This window comes from Pelophylax lessonae (genome assembly GCF_965119305.1).
Source record: "Pelophylax lessonae genome assembly, chromosome: 3".
Taxonomy (NCBI): Eukaryota; Metazoa; Chordata; class Amphibia; order Anura; family Ranidae; genus Pelophylax; species Pelophylax lessonae.
The window spans coordinates 381,598,342-381,608,123 of record NC_138770.1 but is presented as its reverse complement, the minus strand read 5'-3'; the positions used below and the strand labels follow the sequence as shown (position 1 = coordinate 381,608,123).

At 48.2% G+C, this 9,782-nt stretch overlaps 1 protein-coding gene across 1 annotated transcript in view; it reads left to right on the top strand.

Annotated features, from left to right (window-relative positions):
• The first annotated feature begins 12 nt into the window (after positions 1-12).
• USP45 (ubiquitin specific peptidase 45) overlaps positions 13-9,782 on the top strand; it is a 333,185-nt gene continuing 323,415 nt past the window's right edge. Inside the window, exon 1 of the mRNA XM_082250245.1 lies at positions 13-141. The gene's annotated coding sequence lies outside the window, so the exon portion shown is untranslated. The remainder of the gene's footprint in view (positions 142-9,782) is intronic.

Genomic DNA, 9,782 nt, shown 5'->3' with positions numbered 1-9,782 from the left:
ATGGGGCCATTAGTGTAGGAGGAACGCGTTAGCGGTGTGGACCGCGCGGGCTTCCGTAGTTGTGTGTTGTCACAGAGCAGTTACTTCCATAGGGGGACACGTGGGTGGGCTGAGTGACAGGACACAGCTGGCGGACTCCTGGTAAGTAGTGTGTTCACCTTGTCCTCTTTACACCAGTCACATTATATAGAACCTAAATTGCCAATGACAATACAATGCATTTGTGCAAGTAAGGCTGCTCCTTCTGAAGATGCCCATCGCCTGGCAGTCCTGACTCTCTGCCCCCCCCCCCCCACTTTATTTAAACTTGCACAAGTGCAATGCACAGTGGACTGCTGTTCACAAGGCGTCTGATTCTCCATTCACATTGGAGCTGCTTATCATGCGATTTGACAGGTAAAATCACATGACTATTGCCGGCAACGCCGATTTTGTATGCGGTGCCGCACCAATTTGTAAAAAGTAGTTCCTGCACAACTTTTGGCGATTATGGGTGCGACTTGCATAGACCTCTGTGCATGAAGCCACACGGATGTCTTCTAAGTCGGACTGATCTGCGGCTTTGATATCGTGCGGTTGCAGATGAAGTCGCACAATTCCAAAGCATGAATGGGGGCTGGCAGCAAGGAAGCCGTATGCCACCTCCTCCACTGCCTGTTTTAACCCCTAATAACCCACACCTGCATTGCACTCATGTTTGTGGCACTGCCCCATTTAAGGTAAATGGGTTGTGTTTGGCAGGTGGTAGTGCCAAACGCCATGGGGAAGTTTTTGCTGCTTTGTATCGCAGCCATGGTATGTTCATAACTCTGGCCACTACCTTTGCAGCTTAAAGTGATTGTAAAGTCTTGTGTTTTTCTTTTAAAATAACATGTTATACTTGCCTCCTCTGTGCAGTTGGTTTTGTACAGAGCAGCTCGGATCCTCCTCTTCTCGGGTCCTTCTTCAGTGCTCCTGGCCCCTCCCTCCTGTTGAGTGCCCACATAGCAAGCAGCTTGCTATGGGGACACCCAAGCCGAGATGCAGCTCCATGTGTCCATTCAGATACAGAGCTGCCGTTTGGCTTCACTCCCTGTCTCTCCTGATTGGCTGACTTTGACAGCAGCCAAAGGCGCCGCTGCTGTGTCTCAGCCAATCAGGGTACTTACCTACCAATCATTGGTTCAACGTCTCTTACCAGCACTGGTTATAGGGTTTCCATCTCATCCCTTTAAAACCAGGCACATATTAATTACACAGGTTCTGTGGTTGATTAAGATGGTAATTAAACTAACTTAGTGCCTTTAACGGAACCGCAATCCACACTGTGCTTGGGGGCTTCCGTCAGTATACGGCTTCCCACAGTCTTGAACATAGATATTCCAGATTTTCCAGCCGCCCTACATACAAAACCAGCTGACAACTTAGCTTGTATGTGTCTGAAAACAACTAACCCCTTTATTGAACAAGAAACTGACTTTTTATACACTTGACAAGTATGTCATTCACTACATAAACAATGACCCGAATATTTACCCAAAACATCACACAATGGTTAGATAACGAGGTACAGCTGACTCTTGGCTAATCCCATCTAAAAAAGGTTATCATTAACATGCTAATTAACTCAGCACACTTAAACCAGCATGGAAGACCAGACTGCAACCAGACATTGCATCCCTCATCTGAACTAAAGAGCCTGCCTGCTTGCAGTTTGCAGGGAAAGCAGGACTTTACTTCAATATAAGGAAGAAAACAAGCATACTTGCCAACTGTCCTGAATTTGCAGATACAGTCCTGATTTTTACTCTTATGTCCCGCATTGACTGGGTCCCAGGCTATGTCCTGAGAACACACTTGAAACATAGATCACCCTAGTGCCTTACACCCAAGGAGTGTGCTTCTCATCTCTGTTCCACTGTCCACAGCTGTCAGCTTTTGTCATCGCTGCTTACATTCAGTGGCTGTTAGTGGCCAAAAGTGGCAGGCACCACTACACAGACAGCCTTCAGCTGAAGGACTTCCTCGATTCTCACTGCCCTGGTCATGTGTGTCCCATGCTGCTAAGCAGTAGAAAAGAGCTCAGGCATGTACACACACAAGTGTGAACCTGCCTGAACTATTCCACCAGAAAACTGTCACTGTGAATTGCCTGTCCTAAGCGGTGGAGGCATTCCTTGCCCCAAAGCCACACATATATAAGGGACATGTCTGCAGGGCAGAGAATGGCTCCACCACTTAAGATTGGCTGTCTGTAGTAACAGCTTTCTGATGGGATAGCTCAGGTGGGTTCAGACCCATGCCTGAGCTCGTCCCTGCTAACTAGACATTCCACACCCTAAAGTGATTGTAAAGTCTCCATTCTTTTTGTTTGTTCCTCTTCTGTGCTCCTGGCCCCTCCCTCCTGCTTAGTGCCCCCACAGCAAGCAGCTTGCTATGGGGGCACCCAAGCCGAGTCACAGCTCCCTGTGTCCTTTCAGACACGGAGCCGCAACCTGTCCCCTGCCCATCTCTTTCCTGATTGGCTGACTGACTTTGACAGCGGTGGGAGCCAATTGCACCACGCTGCTGTTTCAGCCAATGAGGGGAGTCCCGGGCACCTGAGAAACTCCTGCAACATTACTGGATAAAGATGAGCTCAGGTAAGTATTAGGGGGGTACGGGGGGGTGCTGCACACAGAAGTTTTTTTTATCTTAATGCATTAAGATAAAAAAAAATTCTGTCTTTACAGTCCCTTTAAGCCAGAGGTGTCCAGAAACAGCAGTCAGTGGAGTGAATCAGAAACATCCAAGAGGACCCCAGCCATGGTATCTTCAGCAGCCTCCAGCACAGGATAGAAAGAGCCAAGTATTCATTTTCACCCCTATCCACTGCTTTTGCATCTTAAAGTGTAACCTATTGACTATAGCACTTTTCAAACTGAACATTTCCAGCAGTCTGGTTAGTGAGAAGTTGATCAATAGGGTTATGTCATTCTGCGCTGGCCATTGAAACTGGACAAAGAATGGCACCTGGAAAGAGCCATGGAGATGCTAGTACTGGCGAGGGATGCCCCCCCACCCCTACCACTGTAATCTTGCGGTGGGGATTTATAGAACTATGGGAGCTGTGACAGGCACTCAACAAGAGTTCCCTGACTATGCCCACCCTGTCTGCCTAGCTCCTCCATTCATAGAAGCCACTACTACAGCTCCTATGAATGAAGATTTAAATAGTGAGGCTGAATTTTACCAAGTATGCACGCTGTCATATTTTCTTTGATTGTGTATTGGATGAATTGCACCATGCCATGTGACATGATCCAAAACCAGAAGTTTTGATTGGCAGAATATGATGAGGTTACAAGACCTAAAACAGTTCCCCATACACACGACATAATATTTTTTTTCTATTGTCTTTGACAACGTTCCTTGATGACGAAACGCGCCACGCATCCACGTCACGACGCACGCACACTCCGCGGCCATCTTGTTTATTCATGTTTGGACTAATCTGCTGACATGTGACTTATTATGTTTGCCTTTTCTTAAAATAAAAGTTACCTGCAACACCATTGGAGTCCCCCCTTTTGTTTCGGAGGTCCATATCGTGTGATTGCTGGTGCATTACTAAGGAGGACAGTGACGTTGCCATATCATTGCCGTCATTAGTATGCCGTTGAGCTATCCATGAGGGGCCGGTTAATCGCCACATTCAGTGAGGATCCCTGGGTCAAATTCACTACATGCTGATCTGACTTGTACTATAACTTGAGGGTCAGATCGTTCTGATAAGCAGTACATCTCTTCAGAGTTTCATATTCCTTCCTGGGTGTGGAGAGGACTTTTCTTCAGAGTTATACTCTTTGTCCAATACAAAGACTGGTTTATATGATTCATTTCCCTTTTCATCTGCAAAGAGGACTTTTTTGTGTGCACTCATTATTCATGATTGTTTATCACCATCATTAATTTTTGGCGCTGCAGCCCCCTCTTTTTTTGTTATGCCTTGTGGATCTATATCATATCCTTGGTGCTGGCAGCCTCTTCACTCTTTTTTTATATTGTAGTTCATTTAGGTTTGTGACTGAGCACGGCTACTTAATTTGTTTTTAGATGTGATCTTTTATTAGCTGTCTCCTTCTTGCCTTTGCCACACTTTAGTCTTACCTTATGATGTTTTTTTTTCATTTATTGCTGGCTGAACTGTGATCTTTCTGTTTCTAGCAGCTGCTTGTTGTAAGCCCAATTTATGTGGTGGCATGTATCTGGGGAGTTCTAAATCCAAGTTGGAGGCAGACAGCCCTACATACACCACTTAGGTATGCAAGGGTCAACTGAAAACATGAGTGTTGCTATAAAACCACAGAATACTGTACTTCCTAAGAGGTTTAAGTAAACAGCTCTTTTTTTTTTTTTTTTTCTTACCTGCAAAGTAAAGGCATTATGTGCTAGTTTGCATCGCATACTAGCACATTATATAAAACGTACCTACAAATTAAGCCCTCCACCGATGCATTGTCACTCCTGGAGGCCACATCCATCTTCACTCGTCTTCCTTGCAGGTCTGTGGACTTTGGCTGTGTGACTGGCTGGGGCCACGTGATGTCACTACTGCGCTTGCCACCGGTCATGGCACGGATGGCCGTTCCTTGAGAGTGCTGACGTCATCGGTTGCATGTACACTAATGCCTCGTTTCCACTGAGCGGAACGGTTCGGGTCGGTACAGTTTGGGAGGGTTAGAATGGTCCGGTCTATTCAGGTGAGTGTTTCCACTGCAAGTCGGGCCACCAGGGACCATGCGGGGTTTACACCAAATGAGGTGTTTTTTTTGCTCTTTCATTTGACGTGAGCATTGAAGTTTTCCTGTCCACCAATCAGTGGAATCTATTGTGTGACGCCAGTAGCTCCGCCCTAACCGTACCGTACCATTTCCTATGGCCCTACATCTGAAGCAGGACCAGGAATGGTGCGGTTTGGTTCGGTTGTATGGGCCACTTTCATAATGGAAACACCCAAAATAGCGTACCGTACCGAACCGATCCGAACCGTTCCGCTCAGTGGAAACGAGGCATAAATATCTCCTAAACAGTGCACATTTAGAAGATATTTACAGTACCTCTGGGTAAGCCTTCTTAAAGGCTTACCTATAGGTACAAATATTCAATGGAAGTTTACAACCACTTTAAAAGCTGGTTGTTTTTGAAAACTTTATTTAGATTGCCTTAGAGCTTTGTGATCGTTAAAAAATTGCGATCTCGATTCACCCCCCCCCCCTCACGATCTTAAAACAACATGTCCTGGATTCTTAGTGCCGGTCCACACTTTAGCGATGTCAGACATCACATGTGATTCGGAGCGCACTGCTCTGCAAATCACATAACGATGTCTGTGCGTTGCAAATTCAGCCACACAGATTGTATGGGTGAATTTGCATCACATTCGGAGCAAAGTCACACTTTTTTGGTCCGCACCAGAACCAGAAGGGTTGTATGGGTGTTTACACCTATGCGATCTGGTTCATGTCCAAACTTAGTTTGCACTGCGATATGCAAACTGATCTGGGGGTGTCGTTAACTTTGTATTGACACTCCCCGCAATTTGCATATGGCAGTGTGAACTGCCTGCGAGTCGAGTGTGATGCGGAACCCGCAGTGGATTTGCAGGGTTCCCGCATTGCGTATGTGTGAACCGGCACTTACAGAGCTGTTCTCTGCTTACTCACAGCTGTCAAAAAAAAAAAAGAGCCCCGGAAAAAGTTTATTATCAACAGTGTTAAAGCGGAGTTCCGCCCCCCTTAAAAAAAAAAAAATAAAGTCAGCAACTACAAATACTGTAGCTGCTGACTTTTAAATAGTAGAACTTACCTGTCCAGGGAGCCCGCGATGTCATTACCCGAAGCCGATTTATGTATCGGATCTTGGGTGCTGCCGCCGCCATCCAGGGTAAGGGAACCCGGCAGTGAAGCCTTTCGACTTCACTGCTGGTTCCCTACTGCGCACGCGCAAAGCGCAGTGTGCTTTGTAATTGGCCCAGCGGCGATGGAAAAAGGAGGGGGCCGAACCTCCGAGGGACAGGGCCGCGGCGCTGTCTCCCAGGAAGTGGGAAAGGGTGCCTGTCAAAAACAGGTACCCACTCCCCCCTCCCGCCTGAAAGGTGCCGAATGGGGCACCGGAGCGGGGGAGGAAGCAGATCAGGGGAGTTCCACTTTTGAGTGGACATCTGCTTTAAGACGGCTAGATAACTATAAACATAATGCTTTACAATGTATAATTTCCTTCTTTTAGATCAAAGGAATGAACTTCCGTCTGTAAGTGAGGGCAGTTTAACCTCTTAAAGCCTAAGCCTTTTTCTGACACTTGTTACTTACAAGTTAAAATCAGAATTGTTTGCTAGGAAATTACTTTGAACCCCCAAAAAATAAATATATATACAGTGCTTTGCGAAAGTATTCAGCCCCCTTGAACTTTGCAACCTTTTGCCACATTTCAGGCTTCAAACATAAAGATATAAAACTGTAATTTTTTGTGAAGAATCAACAACAAGTGGGACACAATCATGAAATGGAAAATTTATTGGATATTTCAAACTTTTTTAACATATAAAAAACTGAAAAATTGGGCGTGCAAAATTATTCAGCCCCCTTAAGTTAATACTTTGTAGCGCCACCTTTTGCTGCGATTACAGCTGTAAGTCGTTTGGGGTTGTCAGGGTCCGGACTGGTAGCAGGAGCGGTGCAGGGAGTGGATCCGCTGTGTCAGTGAGGGATTGGCGTGGACCGTACCGGAGGATCGGTTCTAAGTAGTTACTGGTTTTCACCAGAGCCCGCCGCAAGGCGGGATGGGCTTGCTGCGGCGGTAACTACCAGGTCGTGTCCTCTGGTAGCGGCTCAACCTCACCGACTGCTGATATAGGCGTAGTACAAAAGGGACAGGCAGAGGCGTAGTCAGACGTAGCAAAGGTCAGGGCAGGCAGCACAGGTTCAGAGGCGATAGTCGTTAGCAAAGGGTTCGGCAACAGGCAAAGGATTACACAAATAACGCTTTCACTAAGGCAACAAGGCAACAAAGATCCGGCAATGGCTGGAAGGGGCAGGTCACTTATATAGGAAACAGGTCACAGGAAACAGGTCACAGGAAACAGGTCACAGGAAACAGGTCACAGGAAACAGGTCACAGGAAACAGGTCACAGGAAACAGGTCACAGGAAACAGGTCACAGGAAACAGGTCACAGGAAACAGGAAACAGGAAACAGGTCACAGGAAACAGGAAACAGGAAACAGGTCACAGGTCACAGGAAACAGGAAACAGGAAACAGGTCACAGGAAACAGGAAGGGAGGTTTGGACCAGGCACCAATTACTAGTGCACAGGCCCCTTAAATTTCAAACGACCTGCGCGCACGCGCCCTATGGTGCAGGGGCGCGCACTCCGGGAACCATGTGAGCGGGGAGCGGAGGAGGGAGCCGGAGCGGGCACAGGTGAGTGGATCTGGAACGAACGCTGCGAGCGCTCCGGTCCAGAAGCAGGGACCGGAGCGCTCAGCGTTACAGTACCCCCCCCCCCCTTTGGTCTCCCCCTCTTTTTGGTACCCAGAAACCTGAGGATGAGGTTACGGTCCAAGATATTCTCCTCTGGCTCCCAGGATCTCTCTTCAGGACCGCAGCCCTCCCAGTCCACCAAAAAATATCTTCTCCCCCTGACCAATTTAGAGGCTAATATCTCCTGAACGGAGAAGACATCCGAGGTACCGGATACAGGCGTGGGAAGAAGATTCTTGGGGGAAAAGCGATTAAAGACCGCAGGCTTGAGGAGGGAGACATGAAAACAGTTGGGAATTTTAAGGGAGGGAGGGAGATGGAGTTGGTAACACACAGGATTGATCCTCTTCTTGACCCTGTAGGGTCCCAAATAACGAGGACCAAGCTTGTAACTAGGAACCCTGAAGCGGACGTACTTGGAGGAGAGCCAAACTCTGTCCCCAGGAACCAGGACAGGAGGAGACCGACGTTTCTTGTCCGCTTGGATTTTCATGCGGGATGAGGCCTGTAAGAGGGACAGGCGCGTCTCACGCCAGATGGCAGAAAAGTCTTGCACCAGGTCATCCACTGCAGGTACACCGGAGGAGGAGGATAACGGCAGAGGAGGCAGAGGATGACGACCGTAAACCACGAAGAAGGGAGACTTGTTGGTGGCGGAAGAGTCTTTGTGGTTATAGGAGAACTCCGCCCACGGGAGGAGGTCGACCCAATCGTCTTGACGGGAGGAAACGAAGTGGCGAAGGTAGTCGCCCAAGATTTGATTAACCCGCTCTACTTGTCCGTTGGTTTGGGGGTGGTATGAAGAAGAGAAATCCGGCTTGATTTTAAGCCGTCCACAGAGAGCCCTCCAGAACTTGGACACAAACTGGACTCCTCTATCGGAGACAATATGTGAAGGCAGGCCGTGTAACCGGAAGATGTGTTGGAGGAAATGCTTGGCCAACTGAGGTGCGGATGGTAAGGCTGGCAACGGGATGAAGTGCGCCATCTTCGAGAAGCGATCTACGACGACCCAAATTATCGTTTTCCCATGAGATGGTGGTAGGTCCGTAACAAAGTCCATCGCGATATTGGACCAAGGGGTCTCTGGTATGGGAAGTGGCTGGAGAAAGCCGGCGGGTCTTTGGCGAGGGGTTTTGTCTCTGGCACATACAGAGCAGGACTGTACAAATTCAGAGATGTCCTTCTCCAAGGATGGCCACCAATATCTCCTGGAGATAAGTTGTAGAGTCTTTCGGACGCCAGGATGTCCTGCGAGAATAGAAGAATGTCCCCACTTAAGAACCTTTAGGCGAAGACGGGGAGAAACATAGGTCTTTCCGGGAGGGAGGTTACGCAAGTCTATAGGTGCCACGGTGACCAGACATTCCGGGGGCACAATGTGCTGTGGCTTGACTTCCTCTCCTGTGACATCAGACGAACGAGAGAGGGCATCGGCCCTGAGGTTCTTGCTCGCTGGACGAAAGTGGATCCGGAAGTTAAATCTGGCAAAAAATAGAGACCAGCGAGCTTGGCGGGGATTTAGTCTCTGAGCAGACTGGAGGTAAGATAAATTTTTATGATCCGTGTAGATGTTCACGGGATGTACCGATCCTTCCAGTAAATGCCGCCACTCTTCCAAGGCCAGCTTGATGGCGAGTAATTCTCTATCCCCAATAGAATAATTTCTTTCAGCGGGAGAGAAAGTCTTAGAGAAAAACCCGCAAGTAACCGACTTGCCTCTCGTAGTCTTTTGCATGAGCAAAGCACCAGCACCAACAGAGGAAGCGTCTACTTCCAGGTAGAACGGCTTAGTAGGATCCGGTCTGGACAGAACTGGGGCAGTGGCAAAGGCAGACTTAAGAGCGCTGAAAGCCTTCTCGGCCTGGGGCGGCCAAGATTTCGGGTTAGCCCCCTTCTTGGTTAGGGCTACAATTGGTGCCACAAGGGTGGAGTAATGCGCGATGAACTGTCTATAATAGTTTGCGAATCCGAGGAATCGCTGGATGGCCTTAAGGCCAGAGGGACGAGGCCAGTCCAGGATGGCAGACAGTTTGGCAGGATCCATTTGTAGTCCCTTGGCAGAAATGATGTAGCCCAGGAAGGGAAGGCTGGTACGGTCGAACAAACACTTTTCAAATTTAGCGTAGAGACGGTTCTTTCTGAGACGGGAGAGTACTAAGCGGACATGAGCACGGTGTTGATCCAAGTTAGTAGAGAAGATGAGGATGTCATCCAAATAGACCACGACACAGGTATAGAGCAGGTCTCGGAAAATGTCGTTAACGAACTCCTGGAAGACCG